Raw genomic sequence first — 20078 nt, 5'->3', positions numbered from 1 at the left:
TTTCATTGCTATAGGAAAGCTGTCTGCAATTGATGTATTTTTTTCTTCTATATTGGCAAGAAACCATTGCTTTTATTAAATTTAACTTTCTGTATAAAACAACTTTCCTAGAAAAGTTGAGAAACATAATGCCTAAATTGAAGGTACTGGTACTGTAGAGAGTGTGGGCCAGTTGAGTTAGTTTTTATTTCTAAAAAATTAGAAAAGTTTCTTTGAACAGCTGACCAACTGAACCTTTTTTTTTTTTTTTTTTAAGGTCTTGTGTTTGGAAATGTTGCTATTTGGGGAGCATCATGGATCTGTAGTCTGTTCCTTCTCAGATCTCCTATGAAAGGGCTGACTGGCGGATTCAAACTTTCTCCTTGTTGACTCTGCTGTTGCTGTTTAGAATTTAAAAAACAATAATTTCCTCACCTGACTCAAATGAAACAAGTGTGTTCAAACCATATGCCTGAACATTTCGTTACACGCTAATTATTAGTATGGAGTGTCATCCCAAGTTCTATTTTGAGACTAATTTAAACCATGTCACAATCCACAAATGATCAGTTCTTGTATTGTCCAAAGAATGTGTAAGAGCACTTTATTGTAGTAGGATAATATAGATGGGAGCCCTTTCAAATGAATAGTAAGAGACTACCTTATATATCGTAACAATTGATAGTACAACAATTGTAGTTGGAATATGTATTGACAAAATATTGAATTGGACAACTGAAAAATGATCTAATATAATAGATTAATATTACTTGGGAAGTATTAGGCATTTACAAATGCCCTTCTCTTCCTCACCTTAGTAGTAAAGAATGCACTTTCTTCAGCCCAACCTGCAATACTTCTTAAAAGGTGCTAAGTTATTTTAGCACGTCGGTCTCTTGCTATATCTGATCCAAGTCACTCCTTCATCCTCATCAAATATATTCTCTAGCAGTAGAGAACTTGGCAATAAGGAAATGGATGTGCTGACTGTATTTTTGGCTTCATTAAATGTTCTGTGGATGGATGACTTTGTTGAATAACTAACCTTGAAAGTTTCCCCCCTGCGGGATCCAGTCCTTACCCAGTTTACTGTGGACCTAACTGTGCAACCACTTACATGTGGGAATAACTTTACTTCCATGTGAGTGAGTTTTCTGACAATGGGACAACTCAGATAAGTGAAGTTACTCATATGAGTAAGTGTTTTCAGGATCAGGTCTTTCAGATTCAAGCTTGACAAGCTGGAAGCAGACTTGAGTCCCTGCTGAGTTTGTTCTGTGTATAAAGTATGCTGACTGGCCTTCCATTCTGTCAGTCTTGCACCTTCCACAAGAACTTACACTACCTGCATGTGAATGTTACCTAAGTTCCCCTAAAAACCAATCCAGGGTCACACTTGTATTAGTTTTATTACAATGCCGCTGTTAGGTCAGATAGAAAAGAGATAGAGCTTATTCATACATGCACACATTCACTGCATTCATACCCTCATGCACCCACACACTTACACAGGCAGAGAGTTACCGGAGACAGCATGGAGGCCAAGAAGCTGAAGCATGGTAGATCTGGTGTGTCTGTCTGCGGTCACGAATCCAGGCTGCTGAGAGGGTCAAGAAGCAGTGCATGCCTTCTCTCTCTTATTTTGGAACTGGGCGGCTCCTGTCACGTACACGAGTTTCCTTTCTGTGTCCCTCACCGAGAAGCATTCCCAGACCAGTTCCTTTCATGCATACCAGGTTGTTCTTTTCTTTACAGCACTTCATGACTGCCTTCTCAGGGCAGATTATATCAGACACACCTAGCTCCTGTCTCCGGGCTCCTCTCTCCTTGCAGTTCCTCTCCGCCCAGTCCCACATACACTCCCTTGTTCACACTCTCTCTGAGGGATGGGATATTACAAAGCTTGGAAGTTCATACAAGTGGCAACCAGAAAAGGCCACAGAGCTTGCAAAGGTCACAAAACTTAAAAGGCTATGCTAACAATAACTGAAGTTACAAAGTCTGCAAAAAGGTTGCAGAACTTAATGATACAAGTTACAGATCTTACAATTGCATTTGAGCGGAGGCTTTACATAACAGTGAATTTATATTTGCGACTTATTTTATGCCAGTGTGGAGAGTTGGGCTAATCTGTCTTTTTATTCATGTGTCATTTGGGCAGATGGCAGCCACTTTTAGTTGGTGATCTTCTAAATTATACAGTAACTCCTCACTTAAAGTCGTCACAGTTAACTGTGTTTCAGTGTTACGTTGCTGATCAACTAGGGAACATGCTTGCTTAAAGTTGTGCAATGCTCCCTTCTAATGTCATTTGGCAGCCGCCTACTTTGTCCACAGCTTGCAGGAAGAGCAGCCCGTTGCAGTGAACCAGCAGCCCCCCATCAGCTCCCCACTTCCCTAAGTTCCCTGTGCTGCAGCCGCCCAGCAGGCTATCAATTGGCAATTCAGCTGTCCCTCCCACCACTGCCATGTGCTGCTCCTGCCCTCTGCCTTGGAGCTGCTCCCAGAGACGACTTCTTGCTGTGCAGGGGGGAGGAGGAGGCTAATGTCAGGGTGTCCCCCTCCCCCCTGCTCCTGCACCCCGCTTACCCCTTCTCCATATAGAGCAGCGAGGGGACAAGGATAGAGAGAGCTTGGGGCAGCAGCTGCTGTCTCAACTTCCTGATCCACTTAAAAAGACAGTGCACATAAGAGTGGGTCCCTTTACTTAAAGGGGCAGTGTGCATCTCTCTCTCTCCCACACACACAAGGTGTGTGTCTGTCTCTGTCTGCCATGCTGTCTCCCCTCCCTCTTGTTCATGCTGCGTTGATGAGAGGATACATTAACAACAATGTGTTAACCCTTGAGGGCTCAGCCTAGAGCTAGTTCATCATTTAGCAACAAGGCATTCCCTGGGAAATATCCCTCCCTCTTCCACCCTCTAACTTCACCACCTCAACCAAGCTTCACAATCATCATAGCTGTGAACAGTATTAAATTGTTTGTTTAAAACATATAGTGTGTGTGTGTGTGTATATAATATGTGTGTGTGTGTATAATATGTGTGTGTGTATGCGTGTATATATAGTTTTTTGTCTGGTGAAAAAAATTTCCCTGGAACCTAACCCCCGCTATTTACATTCATTCTTATGGGAAAATTGGATTCGCTTAACATCATTTAGCTTAAAGTCCTATTTTTCAGGAACTACAACGTTAAGCGAGGAGTTACTGTATGTGTGCATTACCAGACTTAAGAGGTTGTCCACAGATGTCACACTTACTGCAGTTTTATTTTTGGAGAGCCAATATTTATTTTAGTGGTTGGGTAAGATATTTTCATTATAATGAGGGAGGGATCTACCCATTTGAGCTCTTAGCATGGTCACACATTTTTAGACAGTCTCCTTCCTTTTACACCTTCCTTCTTTTACTACAAGAAAATTTCATTAGTGAACTTATGAACTCAACACCCACCATAAAAGTGCTTGAGCACACGAAACCACACTTTTCCAGCCGGAGAGGAAAGAGCCACATAACTCTGTTTTACACATTTGCAAGAGCCACATAACTCTGTTTTACATTCACTTCCACATTTCACAAAGAGTGAGGTGAGAAAAGGAAAATAGGGGTTTATTATCATCAGCATATTCTTTGGTGCTCCATATTTGCATTTGAGTTCCTATTACTTTACATTGCATAGATCATTGACACTGGAATCTGCTCTTTTGTATGTTACAGAGGAATCAACTTGTCACAGTTGAGCTTTCCTTTTTGTATGATGACCTATAGGTACATTATTCCACTTGTTTCAGAGAATCTTATTCAGAACAATATGTAATTAATATTATAAAAATTATACATATATATATAATATAGTAATATTGAAAGGACTACTTAGTGGAATCTTCAGAGAAGCCTTTAGGTAGGAAATGAATATCAACTTTGTTTCATTTTAGGGGTGTGTGTGTCTGTGTGAATTTAGATGGCTTGTTTGTGAGATGTGCCAGACTAGCAGTCCTAGATATAGAAGTCTTCTCTTTATCCACAGAAGAGGGACAGCGGCATTGGAAGCTTCCCTACCGCACTGCCCAAGCTATGTGCCTCATCCCCATCCCCATCATGAGCTAATGGGACCATCTTTAGGGTTGAGCTTCTTAGTCTACAGTACTTGGGGTATGCTGAGGCTGCCAGAGGTGTTAATAAGGTGATTTATTGGGGGGCAACACTTGCCTCTGGGACCTGGACTGAGAGCTACAAGCTTATTTCATAGCCTTTTTTTCATAACTGAGCCAATGAATTTTATAGGGTGAACAACTGATTGGTTATGAAACGTATTCCTTACACAATTTCCTGTATTTTGTTTGTTGCATCCTGATCACATTTGTTTTCTAGGTACTTTTCACAATTGTACTGTGGTGCTACACGCTGTTGCTGTTTGTTCACGCTTGTGCCCTGTCAAATGTATTATTTAAAAGTATATAGGAGGCCCATTTCCTGCAATGGGATCCGTGAGATCATAAGGATACATAGAGGATTGGAAGCCTCAGATTATGTGAGTTAAAGTAGCATTAGTGCCAAACTCACCTCACAATTTTAAAATAAATAAAATCCAGACTTAATAAGGAATTAAGAAATGTGCACATAGGACCTCACCCAACATTGATTGACAAAGAAGGTGTCTTTTCGTTGACTCGGTGTGCTTTAGGATTAGCCCCATAACAAGCATAACACGTGATCTTTCATTGTTGTTTTTCACAGCTACTGCTTTAAGCACCAAACAATGACTCCTCCCTCAAATCAGCTATTACAGTACACAAAAAAGTAGTGTCGGAAGCTATAAACGGAAGTTAAATTTAACTTCTTTGCAGTGAAGGAAAATTTCAGCTGTCTCTCTAACTGGGAAAGAATGGAATTAGTAGGGAAATCTTACTAATTTACTTTTATTGCTAAAAGTGTATTTTGATAAATGGAGAGATGGATAATGGTTTTCATTAAGTGCTACTTTAAAATTATTTGGAGAACATTCTCTGAGGTACTTATATAAATAAGCAGTCCCAATTAGACAAGTGCTTGTGTACCTTGCTGATTTAGGGTCTCAAAATGTACAGAGAAAGTAAGTGAAATTGAAAAGGATACAAAGTTATCATTTGACTCATTTCCAGTGCTTCATGCTTTATGTTGACCAACTTTTAAAATGACATACTGGCAACAGACATGAACAGTGAAACATTTTGAAGGGCTAGATGTGTCAGAGGTTTGGGTCAGGGATTTAGGACTTCTCGCTTCTTTGTCACTGTTTTGAATTTGCTTCTGGTTGTCTGATATTTAGGGATCTACTGTATGTGAGATGAGTTAGGACTTTCGCTGAGACAGATGGTCACAACACCAAAACTGCTATTACACTTGACCTTCTAGTTGGAAGTCCCGGAAAGACCAAAATCTAGATAAACATGCCAAATTCATTTACCTCCCCGAGAATTTTTGCCATTCTTACAGCATAGGAAGCACCAGTATGCATATTAGACATCAGCTGTGTGGCAAAGGCATACAATTTTAATAACTGAAATATAGGAAAAGACAGACAAAAAGGAGCTTCATTTAAAATACTCAACACTTTAATTGCCATGGAGAATGCCATTATGAGTGGTGGTTTCCACCTAGCTGATAACATAGGCTGCAATGGATTGGTATTTTAAAAAAATTTACACTAACTGTTGAAAGAGTTCAAACAATTTCTCACTGAAAGGATAATAAATTGTCGAAATGGTATATCAGTTAGGGACTCTCTCTCTCTTTCTTTTTTTTTTAGGAGGACAGATCCTCAGCTGGTATTAATAGTACAGCTCCACTGAGTACGTATATAGATTTACACCAGCTGAGGATATGACTCTGTTTTCAATTCAGGATATGGTTAAAAGGCGGTAAAAGATTAAAAATGAAGAAAGTATAGTGCTTATTCTGTCTCTATGAATGCAGAATAAATAAAACGGTGGTTAACAGTGATAGCAATGTGCTGCTTACATAGGTGTGGCAACATACCAGAATTCTGCTGGACATGCAAAAGCAGTAATGTTCAGATCGTTTCGCACTGTTGACGTATGGTGTACAACAGCTTTGTGATCAGTATCCCTGAATGCTGATGGAAACATTATTTTAAAAAAAGAATAAAAAAAAAAGCTGTAGACCATTTACCATAACTTTAAAATGTAACATGGCTATTAAAATAAAACCTTAAAGACAAAATTACCATTGAAACTAATTCTGTGTTTTATAATTGTCATGGGTGATCTTAAAGGTTCTGGCAATATAATAAAAGATTATCTATTTATTTAAATTTGCATTTTGATAGCTGCATCATTGGAAATTTATATTTAAAAAGTCTAGTCAGTGCATTCTTCTAGCAAGCAGCTTTCATTCCTCTATTAATAAAAGACTGGCTTGCCTCAGTTTGTGTGTCAGACAGGAATATCATCCTTGAAGCCAAGATATTGATGTCCCAGCTGGCACACCTCATGGCCTTGTGTTGTGGTCTGTTGCCAAATCCCCTAATGCTAATGGGGCATGTCTACACTATGGCAACATAGTTACAGTGCTTCCTACATCAACAGAAGGGCTTTTCTAATGATGTAGTTAATCCATCTCTCTGAGAGGCAGTAGGTAGGTTGATGGAAAAATTCTGTTGATCTAGTCACATCTATGCTGGGGGTTAGGTTGACCTAATGACAATGCTCAGTGTGTGAATGATGTAGCTAGGTGGATCTAATTTTTAAGTTTAGAGTAGGCCTCGGTAACTCCTGTCTTTATACCATTTCCTCTCTGAGCTCAGATTGGCTCAACTCTGAGGCTGGGAATCTGTAGGACATGCAGAACTGTCAACCGATAATAGATACTTTCTATATGGCTTGAAGAGACCTACTGAACATGCTTAATAACTGACACCCTTCTGGGATTTTCTTGGTTCTTATCTTTCAACGTATGCAGAGACATAGATTCAAGCAAACCATAGAAATGTAGGGCTGGAAGGGACCTCAAGAAGTCATTTAGTTCATCCCCCTATGCTGAAGGAGGACCAAGTATACCTAGACAATTCCTGGCAGGTGTTTGTCTAGGGGTATGGCTACACTGGCGATTTGCAGCGCTGGAAAGCCTCCACCAGCGCTGCAATTAGTAAGTGGCCACACCTGCAGGGCACTTCCAGCGCTGCAACTCCCTGGCTGCAGCGCTGGCCGTACACCTCACTCGGCATGGGGAATAAGGATTCCAGCGCTGGTGCTGCAGCGCTGGTCATCAAGTGTGGCCACACACCAGCGCTGTGATTGGCCTCCAGGGTATAAGGTGTATCCCAGAATGCTTTTATAAATTACTCTCTTTGTTTTGTTATGCAGCCTCTCTTTGTTTTGTTGTGAATGAGCTCCGATCGGAGCTCTGAACAAACAGAGCTCCTGTTTGCTGTGATCATCTGTACCTGGCTGTAAACAATCAAATGAGAGGCAGGCAGGGAGAGTGAATGAAACAGAACGGAGCCGATCGGAGCTCCGTTGAACTGCTAATCTAAAAAAACAAACACTGATCACAGCAAACAGGAGCTATCTGTACCTGGCTGTGAACGATCAAATGAGAGGCAGGGGAAACAGCGTTGGATGCAGGGTTCGCAAACATTTTGTGATTTTTTCCAATCTCTCTCTTCCCCGCTCCCTGTCACAGTACACCACAGGGAGTGAGTGAAACAGCGGGGAGTCCGTGTTGGAGGCAGGCTGTTTGCAATTAAGAGTTAAGACTAAGGGCTCATGAACATTTTGTGATTTTTCCAATCCAGTAAGCTAACACACAGTGTTGGCTCCAAAAATCCACTCTATCTTCCCCGCTCCCTGTCACAGTACACCACCCTCCACCCCCCTCTTTTGAAAAGCACGTTGATGCACTTGAATGCTGGGATAGCTGCCCATAATGCAGCACTCCCAACAGCGCTGCTAATACTGCAAATGTGGCCACACACCAGCGCTGGTAGCTGTGAGTGTGGCCACACACCAGCGCTGCTCCTACACAGCTGGATGACCAGCGCTGCAAACCGTAAGTGTAGCCATACCCTAAGCTATTCTGAAAAACCTACAGTGATAGGGATTCCACAACCTTCTTTGGTAACCTATTCCAGTACTTAACTATCCTTCTAGTTAGGAAGATTTTCCTAATATCTAACCTAAATCTCCCTTGCTGCAGATTACTTCTTGTCCTGTCTTCAGTGGACATGAAGAGTAATCCTCTGTATGATAGCCCTTAACTTAGACTTGATGTACACTAGGAAACTATGAACGAGACAGTGAAACTGACCTAACCCTCATGGTAGACAACACTAGGTCTATGGGAGCATTCTCCCGTCAACCTAGCTACCGCCTCTCTGGGAGGTAGATTACTTACGCTGACAGAAGAAGCCCTCCCATCGGCATAGGTAGCATCTTCACTGAAGCACGACAGCAGCACAGCTGTAGTGTTTTAAGAGTAGACAGGCCCTTCTTTGAAGACTATCAGGTACCCTGGCAGTCTTCAGTCCATTCCTTCTCACCAGTGTTGCTCTCCCTTTTGTATATTACAACAGTTTATTTTTTTAAGTCTAAAGCATGTGGTTTTATTAGCACCTAGCATAGATGTTTGGTGTTGTCCAGGACCAGCCAACACATTATTAAAGGTGTCAAACCCTGTCTACGTTAGGTGCTAATACATTTTTTTAAAGTACTTAATTAAAATATATTTGCTAATGCATTTAAAAAACCCCTTAGTTTAGAGAAGGTCGAAATGTGTTCTGGGACCACTTCAATACCTGACAGAAAGCTTAATGATATGTTTGAAAATTGTAAGATTGTTTCTTGATTATTGTGACTAAGATTCAATTGTTTGTCAATCTGATGTGTTTATGAAGGGCCTGATTTTGTAGTCCTTACACAAGCAATAGTTACTCGCTAGTTGTCTCCTTCAAGTGACTAAGGATTGGAGGACTGGACCCAACAACTGAATATTTTATTTTTTATTGCTAATGACATCTGCTATAAAAGCAAGATGAAAACATTGGGGAAGCATGAAAGGGGATACAAGTTCTAATTCAGATCTATCTTTGTGTTATTAATTTGTGTCTAGTTACTGGTTTGCATTTTTTCATGGCTGTATATTAGACCATTACATATCTTAAATTATAATTTCCCTTTTCCCACAAATCTCGTGTTCATTGGTTTTTGGAGACTTGGACTTCATAGGAGAATATTCAGTTCACATATTAATTGGGTCTAGCTAGGTTTCCGAGTCTGCTGTGGACCTTTCTTGTAAGGTGATTACTGTTCTCCACTCACTTCTACTGATTTCAGGAAGTCATGGGTACTTGGAGCTTTTCAGGAAGTGCTCAGCACCATGCAGGATTGTGCCCCAAATGTACAAGTTACAACTTGTCTATGTGGTGCATTAGTCTGCACTGGAGAGGTGTAAATTCTAGTGTGCCCTAGCATGTCATGCACTAACTGGCCCATGTGAACCCTGCTGGTGCACACTAAATTTTCCCTAGTGCACATTAATGTAGTGCTGTTTCAAATGCTAGTACATTTATGTGCACTAGGGAACTTTTACTGTGTGCTTTAATGGGTCACCTAGTGTGCCATGCACTATTGCGCATTAGAATTTACTCCCCTCTAATTAAGACTAATACGCCATGTAGACAAGTCTTTAGTCCTCCTGTTTCTTCTCCTAACTACATGTTTTAAAATATCAAGAGGAACATGAAGTGTTGATAGTTCAGTTTAAAAGAAAGTTTAGCCAGGGAGAAAAGAGGTGCTTGTCCTAAAAACTTAGACGTTCTTGTTGTAGCAATATTTAACTGAGCAGGTCATCTCTTTCAGTATTGTTTCAGTGTTCCTTTTTATTACTTTCTCCTTAATTTTATTCTTACAGTAAGCATCTCAGATCCATGCATATTTCATAACTCTTTCTCCTCTGGGTTTTACTTTTCACATAGCATGGAGGCTGTTTGCTTACACTGGTGCTGAAAATGATTTCTTCATTAACTGCAAATAAGGCTCTCCTTTTATTGATCCTTCTTGCTGCTGGTGCATGCTCTTGATGTGAGGATCTAATAGCTTAGTGATGCTTTTCCAGAATCTGGTATTTCTTATTTCTTCTTCAAGTGATTGCTCATGTGTATTCCAGAATAGGTGTGTGTGCTCGCCATATGCACCAGTGCCGGAAGTTTTTCTCCTAGCAGTACCCATAGGGGAGCGCCCCTAGTGACCCCTAGAGTGGCGCCATCATGGCGTGGTATAAGGGGCTCTGCACGCTCCCCCCACCCTCAGTTCCTTCTTGCCACCAGTGAAGGTGCTTCGGAACTGCTCTGCTCCAGCTTGTCTGCAGCTCTCCTCCAGAACGCTTGTTCGTTCAGTGTAGTAGTACCTGTAGTTAAAGTAGTTTAGTTTAGTGTGCTCAGGCCGGGGCATGCCCCGTGCCCCAGGTTTTAAGTCGTGCGACACTTCTAGGCGACCGATGCCAGTGAGTGATCCGCACGCAGACTGTTCATGCTGTTTGGGTGAAACCCATCTCAGCGATCGCTGCAAGATTTACAAGTAGTTCAGTCCTTGGACCAAAAGAGAGAGACATTCGGCTCTGGGCCATCCTGATGGAGTCGGCGTTGACCCCAACTCTAGCTTCAAGTCGGCACTGGGTACCACAGTGTTGGTGCGCGGTGACCCCCCAGAGCCGTCTACTAGTCAGCACTGCTCCCCGTCCATGGGGCACGCCAAGATGGCTGAGAAGAGGCCTTCACTGCCACGGCACTGGAGCAAAACTGGGGGAGAGCCTAGACCCATGCTGGGCAGTCCTCGGTCCCCATCAGCCTCTAGGCCTCTGACTCAGGTTGAGTGGAGTAGCCCGGACCATTTGGAGCAGGCTTCCCTGGATGTCCGATACCCTCCACACTGGAGGCCCTGCAAGTGGCCTGAGATGTTATGTCCATGCCAGTACCAGGGGCACCCCCAACGCTGGCTCCATGGTGCAGAGGCAAGCTGCCGCTGGGATCTCTGCAGTCGCCCCGACTCGGTACCGGTCACGGTCGAGGGAATGTTCCCAACACTGTTTGCTGCTCAGCGACCATCCGGTGTGTAGTCCATACTGGTCACCATCGACCCCCACCAGGATGTCTGGCTGGGTTCCGACTGACAGACTCTCCAGGCACCGCTCCGCCTCGAGGAGCGGACACCGACGAAACCGAGGCAGATGCTGCCAAAGGTCCTCGTCTCCAAATGTCAATGCCATTCCCATTTGTCGTCTTGCTCCAGGACCCCACCACGGCACCGCTCCCGCAGCCCCATCGCAGATCTGCCCACTGGAGCCGATCATGGAGCAGCTGCTACCGGCAGTACCATTCCTCCATGTCGGGATCACGGTCTCATGGTCGGTACTGCTCCCGGCGCTGCCGCTCCTCCCATCCAGGGACAGCAACAGGTTGTACGCCAGCCCGGCCTCCCTTTGTAGTCGTCGATCGATGGGACAGTCCAGCCAGGCTGAACAGCCTGCTCCGCCGGTGCCAAAGCAGGTGCAGTGGCATCGGGCTCTGTGGCTGGCACAGTGGTACCAGTAGGCCCTGTGGCCCCTGATGCAGCCCCTGGTGGGGGCTTGCTTGGTGGCCAGAGCCTCGGAACGGCCATCGGTCTCCCTCTCCTAGCCTCCAAGGAAGGAGTCGATGGGACATGCATATTCAGCGCCGTGCCCGGAGGGTGACCAAGGGGTGGATCTTGCAGTGCTGGTGGACATGTAAAGTACCGCCCTTACCTCCTCACCCTCCCCTGATGAGGCAATTATGGCCCCTCCTCCCTCCATTCCGCAGGAGGACTCTAAAGCCCAACAGGAGCTATTGAAAAGGGTGGCACCAAACCTCAACCTTCAGGCAGAGGAGGTGAAGGAGCCCTTGGACTCCCTTTTCAATGTTCTATTTGCCTCAGTTCCGGGCAGGGTGGCCCTGCCACTCCACAAAGGGGTGGCAAAAATTTCAAATTCCATGTGGCAAACCCCGGCCTCCTTGTCCCCCATCTCAAAGAGAACAGAGCACAAGTACTTTGTGCCCGCCAAGGGGCATGAATATCTATACACCTACCCTGCCCCTAACTCCCTGGTGGTCGAGTCGGTCAACCACAGGGAGCGGCAGGGCCAACCAGCCCCTACTCCAAAAAATAAAGGAGGCTGAATTTATTTGGAAGAAAAATGTATTCGTCCTCAAGTTTTCAGTTATGGGTGGCAAACCATCAGGCTATCCTGGGTTGGTATGTGTTCAATCTGTGGGGCACTCTGCCCAAATTCGAGGACTCCCTCCAGGAGTGTGACAGGAAAGAGTTCAAAGCTCTGGTGGAGGAGGGTACAGCGGCTGCCAGAGCAACCCTGCAGGCAGCATTGAATGTGGTGGACATGGCTGTGCGGTCCATGGCCTCTGAGGTGTCCATGAGAAGGGTGTTGTGGCTCCTGCTATATGGGCTGTCCAGCGAGGTGCAGAACTCCTTGCAGGACCTCCATTTTGACAGCAAGGCTCTGTTTGTGGAACAGACAGACATAAAACTGCATGGCCTGAAAGACTCCCGCACTACGCTTAAGACTCTTGGCCTCTATGTTCCAGATCTGGCTAGACCTAAGTTTAAGCAGCAGCAGGCTCCCATCCTGGCCACCCACTCTAAATACGAACCCCCTTATAAAAAGTCGTGGAACTATAAGAAATGCCCGCAGAGGCAGTCCCAGTCCGCCCCCCAGCCTGGGTACTCCAAGGGCAAACAGGCGGAGAAATGGCAGTTTTGATGGGACGCCTGGGGGTGACCTACCAGTTCGCATAAGGGATCAACCCACAATAAAGCTTCCCTTCTCCAACTGGTTGTGTGCTTTTCTCCCAGAGTGGTCATGGCTGATCTTGGACCGATGGGTCCTCAGCACCATCTCCTGGGGCTACACCCTCCAGTTTACCTCTGCCCCCGTCCCTCCTGGGGGACCCCTCTCAGGAGGCTCAGCTTGAGCAGGAGGTGGAGCGGCTCCTTGGCTAGGAGCGGTGGAAGTGGTGCCAGTGGAGTTCAAATGCAAGGGGTACTACTCCCACTATTTCCTTATACCGAAGGCCAAAGGGGGGCTCAGGCCCATCCTGAACCAGTGAAGCCTGAACCAGTTCATGGTGAAGCTCAAGTTCCGCATGGTCTCCCTGGCCTCCATCATCCCCTCCCTGGATCCCGGGGACTGGTATGCCGCCCTCGATCTGCAGGACATGTACTTTCACATCCATATATTCGAGGGGCACAGGTGCTTCCTCCGTTTCATGGTTGGGCAGGAAGACTACCAATTTACTGTCCTCCCATTTGGCCTTTCCATGCCCCCAGGATATTCACAAAGTGTATGTCTGTGGTGGCGGCTTACCTCAGACACCGTGAGGTCCAGATCTTCCTGCTGTTACAGGACAGTGAATCCTTTGCCAGTTGAAATTTGAGGGGTGCTTAGGGTTGCACCTGGGATGGTTGATGGATGCCTAATCCAAGAAAGAAAGAATCAGCCCTCTACAAACCACTGGATGGTTTGGAAACCAGACTCAACCTCTCCATCATGGCATAATTTTAACCTCAGTCAGGGAATGAATATATTCCCTGCTGCAAGAACGCACAGATGCATGTGGCCTTTAGATTAGCAGCATAGCCTGCACACTGAATCCTAGTTGTTTTCAATCTACATCACTATATGCATGCTATCAGAACAGAACCATTGACCTGTTATATCCTCGTGCCGAAGAGCCTTGTCCTCAACCAAATGCTCAGCTCCATAACCCTGAGCTTCCTGTTCTGCCACCACTGGTCTGTTAGTCACTAGGCACATCTACTGTTGTAAATGCTCAGAATATGTTATCTTGGTTGCTAGGAATGCAAGCTTCAACTCATTGCTATTCATGTTAACAATCAGTCCCACATTAGTGTCTAATATTATTGTCCCTCAAGATAAATAATGACAGCATTCCGGGAGGCACATTGTTACTGGAGTTTATAAATCAGGGATTTCAGCTAATACCAATTTCAGATGGATCAACTGAAGTGGATTCTGTCCTATGGAAAACAGTGTTGGAATCTCTGGTGTCCTGCTTCTGTACCCTTCTATACACAGTGAACAATACTGTTGCCCAAAATTCACACCAGGAGTGGAGACTGCTGGTGACAACTTTGGAAGTACATATCAGCCTTTTAATGGTTTACTTTTCCTGTACCCCCACTATTGGTTTTAGGGTTTTCCTGTGGGTGTTTAGGAGTTCTAAAAACGAAACAAAGTTAAGCAATATGCATCATTGGTAATTTGATCAAATCTTTTAATTTGGCTGCCTCCGTCGCTATCTTTGTTAAAGAACACTGTGTTTGTAACACACATTTTCTGTACATGAGGATATTTTACATCAGATTAATCTATGCTATACTGTGTATCAGCAATAAGGTGTCTGATCTGACATTTTCTACTTGTAAGATTACCTACATTTATTTTCTGGTAGTTAGAAACTTCTATGCTGGTATATAGCAACAGGGAAGATGCTGGACAATCTGTGTGACTAATGACTTTATATTATAACTTAAAAACTCCATTTAATTTGATAGCACAAGAGGAGGCCACCATATGTAGCAAGTGTTTAAAATAAAGCCTTTTCACTGTTATTCTTACAGTCTACATATCTTTAGACAATACTGATGCCACTTCTGTCATATAGTGAAGCAGGATGGTTTAGATTATATCTTTGTTCTTTTGTGTTTTGACAGATGTCACTAATACTGTGCAGGATTTTCTCTTTATTGAAGAAGAAGAGGATGAATCAATAGAAATCACACTTGAGGGGGGAAATGTCCCATACTTGAATATTCAGTAATTCATCTACTTGCATGGTCCACTCTACATATTTTCATCTTTAAATAGGACACAACTGTCTTGGAAGCCTGTGGACCAGAGAAAGGTATGGCATTGCTAGCATGTTATAGATGTGTACATTTTTTAGATGTTAAACTATAGGCAACTTTATTCCAAATACATGATGCAAACTTTTATTTTTGGTGTGTTTGAGAATGAGACACAACCCCACCTTGCAGTCAAACAAACAACAAAAACAATTTCTTAGTGTTATTCTAATGCTGTTTAGATAGAGCCTTTGATTGTGCGTTCAGTAAGGAAGTTCTAACTGAATCAAACTGAACAGAATTTCTCCTAGGCATGCTGTCCTACCATTTCTACCTTTTAATTCATTTTCATTATAAATCAAACAGTTTGCCCCCTGAAAAATGCTTTTTCAGGCTTGTTTTCTTGCATGAAGTCTGAGACCCATCTACTTTGCTAGTTTAACTTAGGCTGTGTCTGCACTACATTGTGAACTAGGGCTGAAAGTCCCCTGCTTGTGATATTTATGCTAGCTCTCATCGAGCTATCAAGAGAATAAATACAGTAGAACCTCAGAGTTCCGAACACCTCGGGAATGGAGGTTGTTCGTAACTCTGAAGAAAACGTTGTGGCTGTTCTTTCAAAAGTTTACAACTGAACATTGACTTAATATAGCTTTGAAACTTTACTATGCAGAAGAAAAATGCTGCTTTTAACCATCTTAATTTAAATGAAACAAGCATAGAAACAATTTCCTTACCTTGTCAAATCTTTTTTAAACTTTCCCTATTTTTTTTAGTAGTTTCACATTTAACACACTACTGTACTGTACCGTATTTGCTTTATTCTGTGTGTCTCTGCTGCCTGATTGTGTACTTCCAGTTCCAAATGAGGTGTGTGGCTGACCAGTCAGTTCGTAACTCTGAAGTTCTACTATAGCAATGTAGCTGTGGTAACATAGGTAATGGCAGTGGAGGCACAGCTGAGCATCTGGTTTTCGGCAGATTTGTACTGGGCACAACTCAGCTGTGCCTCTGCTAGCTACACTGCTATTTATACTTTCACTAGCTTGACGGGAGTTAGCGTGAGTATGTGAACCTGAGCAGGGGAATCGCACCCCTTGCTCATAGTGTAGGCACAGCCTAAGTGTAGAGCATTGAGGGAAGTGACTCATTGGGCTTCAGTAACATACGGTTGAAAATAGGATGGAGAGACAAAGAGTAGAGAGGAAAGTGAAGAACAAAACAAGGAGATAACAAAAAAAAATCAGAAATATTTATTTTTACAAAATATTTCCCCAGTCATGTAACATCTTGTTCCTATTTTAATTTTTGATTGTGTCTAACTGGCTTACTCGGATCATAAATAAGAGATTTCCCAGTCTTTTCTTCCATTCCTAGAGGTTTTTAGTTCTCATTTACTGGCCTCTTGCTAGTCATTTAAATTGTTTATATACATTTTTTTTGTAAATTCTAAATGCTTCAGAAACATTACGTCTGGTTAAAACACTTAATTGTTATCCAGCCTCTTTCTCTCTCATGCCTTACTTCACACTTTTTTCCAGTGTGAAAGTGGTGTTGCCTATCTTGCCATTAGTGGTGGAAAGATTTTTCTCTCACTCTGCCTCACACATGCACACACATTTCCTCTTCCATCCCACCCCCTATTTTCTTGTTTTTAAATTTGAATACTGAAAGTATAGGTTCCAAGGCTACGCAGCAAGGAGATCTTTGTATATTCAGGGTTGTACAAACATGAAATAATTAATCCACATAACACTCCTGCGTAGGCAGCTAGTTTTCCTATAAAGCAAATAACTGACTTACCCAGGGTTACACAATAAGCGGCAATGCTAGATCTGGGACTTCACAACTCCAAAAGTAAAGCTGTATGGGGCATGATAAAACATAATATTTGTGCATCAGTTATTAGTGAATTAAAATAATTTAGCTTTGGCAAATGCAGTCATTCTTATGATCAGTTGTTTCTTGTGTATGCTTCCTAGATTATTCTTAAATATACATTTTGAGATCTTAGTTTGGGAATTTATGAAGGAGACAAGTTCTTCAAAGCTCTTCCATTATCCTACTGACATCACCTCTGTCTTTCTGGGTTCATCTTTAGCCAGTTGCACTTTGTGTAGGCACTGATTTTTTTTAGGCATTGGGAGAAGGTGCTGTTTTATATCTGCCATAAGAGATGTAGAGCTGGCTATCAACTGCACGTTACTGATAGTGTTTTTAAAGATCTTGCATGGTGGCTGTGCAGGGGGGAAAGGAGAGGTTCTTTGCCTTTGCTATAGGAACTGCAAAATCTTGAGCTGCAGATTTACTCCATACCTGCTCAGTTCAGGTTGTTTTCTCTGTGACTAAGTAGAGTACTTCCCATTGTGAGGAACTGTTTTGAGACTTTGCAGAGAAAATGGATCAGATTATAACCAGAGCTGTTTGTCAGTGGTAGTCCAGCAATGTCTTGAGGAGATAGAGGTTAGGTCATCTCTGCTTTTGTCTAGATTGGTGATGTTCACTGACATATTGGGAGAATTTAGTTCCACAACCTGTTCTTTGGACCCACCTCCTTTCTGGCTGCTGAGGCTAATGGGGAAATACTGGATTTTAAAGAGAGGAGATGACAAGCTGGTGTTAAAATGTGCATGCCAGCCTGTTTTACACTGACTGTCAACAGTCTCTGGGGGCTGTTTCAAAATCTGGAGTTCATCAAAGCACACTGGTATTCCCGCTATGCCTTTTACTCCAGGAACAGGGAGGGATGCTGGCATAGGAGCTTCAATGATGAATTGCATAAGGATCAAACTTAGGTCACAGGATGATTTTTGTAAGCAAAAGCTAATAATAAAAAATGGATGATGCTGACTTGCAGGAAGGCAAAATAATGCTGCATTTCAAAACTAGTTTTCTGATGAAGCAAAAGCGCTCTGATTTTAAATCTCACAGGCAATGCTATTTAAAGATACTCTTATCCTTGAGTCTGTGATGTTCTTACTCATCTAAAAAGCAAGAGTTGAACATAGATTAGCAAATTGATTTAGACTGATTACCTTGTTCAGCTGGCTCTGTGTCTAAGATGCATGTTTCAAATAGAGGTGAGAAAACTATTTGCAATGACCAGTGTATTTGACAAATTTGTCTTTTTTTCTGTTTGAAAATTATCCATGAACAAGCTTCATCTTTTACAAAATTGTTTGTTAGGTGGTATTCTGTGAAAGGTTTGTGCAGAGGTATTTCATCTTGTGAATTTCTTGTGCACTGTTGCTATGGCTGTTGCCATCAGTAGGTTGCTACTTGTCTTGTCTTAACGGACAGGTTAGTCAGTCACATGGTCTTTGTTCCTTGAGTCAACAACTCTGAAATCCAAAAGACCTGCATGAAACATATTCATAAATGACTGCTTATATGACTATGCACATTTGCGTGGGCATTCACAGCACTTTACCATTATGGAGATAGTCTTGCAAACAAAATTGTACAAAAGTCAGAGAGAAAGGGTGGGTTGGTGCTTAGGGCATTAGCCTAGAACTTCAAAGTCCCAAGTTCAATTGCCACTCCAGGACAGACTTTGTGTGAAGCTGGGCAATTCACTTACCCCTCTTTCCGCCTCCTTTCCGCATCTGTAAAATGGCAATAATAGTACTTTCCCACCTCACTGGGAGCTTGTAAGACTAAGTATATTAGAATGTGAAGCATTTTAAGATCTACTGATGAAAAGCACTAGATAAGAGCTGGCTATTATTATTGTGTGATCGTTCAAGGAAAGCAAATGGGTGGAGGGTACAAGTGGTTTCAAAGCAAATTTTTGGTTATGATCAAAAGATGGTTCATTAATTCTTCCTTTCAGTATTTTCCCAAATCTGGCTGTAATCAACTTTTAATAGTATAAATACTTCTCCTTTTCTTAATGAAAATGGCCACTGGAAATCATTCACATGTTGATTGTAATAGGAATTCAGCATTAAAAAAATAAGACATGGAGGTTAATATTACAGTAGGAGCGTGCATAATGGGGGCAAGCAGTGGCATGGACCCCCCCAGTAATCGGCAGGGGCACAGAGCTCCTCTGGCTGCATGGGGAAAGCGAGCTCCTCTGACCCTGGGCCTGTAGGGGGGAGAGGGAGGACACAGAATGTGCCCCTCCAAAAGCTTTAAAGTTTTATACCTGTGCATGCCCCTGGATTACAGGGTAGATAAAAAAAATTTAAAATTAAAAAAAAATCAGATTTTTTTATTTAAATTGAATTTTTTGAGTTTATTTAAATGATATTTTTTTCTTTTAAAAACAAACCAGTTTTAAAATGAAATCTGAATTTAATACAAAATATGTTAAGGTCTAAACTTATCTCTTGAAACATTTAAATAAAAAATAAATATGCTGATTCATGACCTTTATGACCAAAAACTTTGAGTTAAAGGGGCTGCTTTTCTTTATACAGAATTGGGGAGAAACATCTAACTTTTGAGGTTGAGCTTTATAAATGTGGCACAATAGGTCATGTATTGTATTAAAAGCATCTTGCTTTGATCCTGCTTGGGACTCAGGGGCTATGCTGTGGGGTGCAAAAGACTGGCAAAATCATCACAGATATTGGGACCTGGCCTCTGACCCCAGGAAACACTGTCATGTATCTCATTAAGACTAGCTACTGAACTGAAATAATCAGCTTAATTCACTGACTGTAGTTAATTCGTCTGTTTTAATAACTCATTTAGTTGTAAATATGAAACAAGGCGGGAGGGATAGCTCAGTGGTTTGAGCATTGGCCTGCTAAACCCAGGGTTGTGAGTTCAATCCTGGAGGGGGGGTGCCAGTTGGGGGTTGGTCCTGCTTTGAGCAGGGGGTTGGACTAGATGATCTCCTGAGGTCCCTAATAAACTATGGTTCTATGCTTCAATAAGAGACATTTATTTACCCAAAACATGTAAGGTTGTTTTGTTTAATAAAAAAACTAAATTTTGGGTGCAGTTTTGTGTGTAATTAAATTCCAGTTACCATGCTAATGCAGTTTGACACAAATCATGAGCAAAAAGTTAATTATATAATATATCATTCTCCATTTTCTAACATACCAAAATGTACAATTAATAAGAATCTGAAAATAGCAAGCTATAGAATTGCTTTAATAAATGTATATGGTTACAATGTATGCTCCTAGGTAGCAAAAAGATTTACCAAATGTAGTGCAAAAGCTTCATTTAGTTGTAAATCATACCAT

At 42.5% G+C, this 20078-nt stretch overlaps 1 protein-coding gene across 1 annotated transcript in view; it reads left to right on the top strand.

Moving 5' to 3' along the window:
* The window catches only part of JAKMIP1 (janus kinase and microtubule interacting protein 1), a 206087-nt gene that overhangs the window by 83281 nt on the left and 102728 nt on the right, over positions 1-20078 (top strand). The window contains exon 2 of the mRNA XM_045018166.1: positions 14743-14933. The gene's annotated coding sequence lies outside the window, so the exon portion shown is untranslated. The remainder of the gene's footprint in view (positions 1-14742; positions 14934-20078) is intronic.

The sequence above is a fragment of the Mauremys mutica genome, chromosome 5, assembly GCF_020497125.1.
Source record: "Mauremys mutica isolate MM-2020 ecotype Southern chromosome 5, ASM2049712v1, whole genome shotgun sequence".
Lineage (NCBI taxonomy): Eukaryota > Metazoa > Chordata > Testudines > Geoemydidae > Mauremys > Mauremys mutica.
Note: the sequence above shows the minus strand (reverse complement) of the source record. Positions and strands in the feature narration are given on the sequence as shown.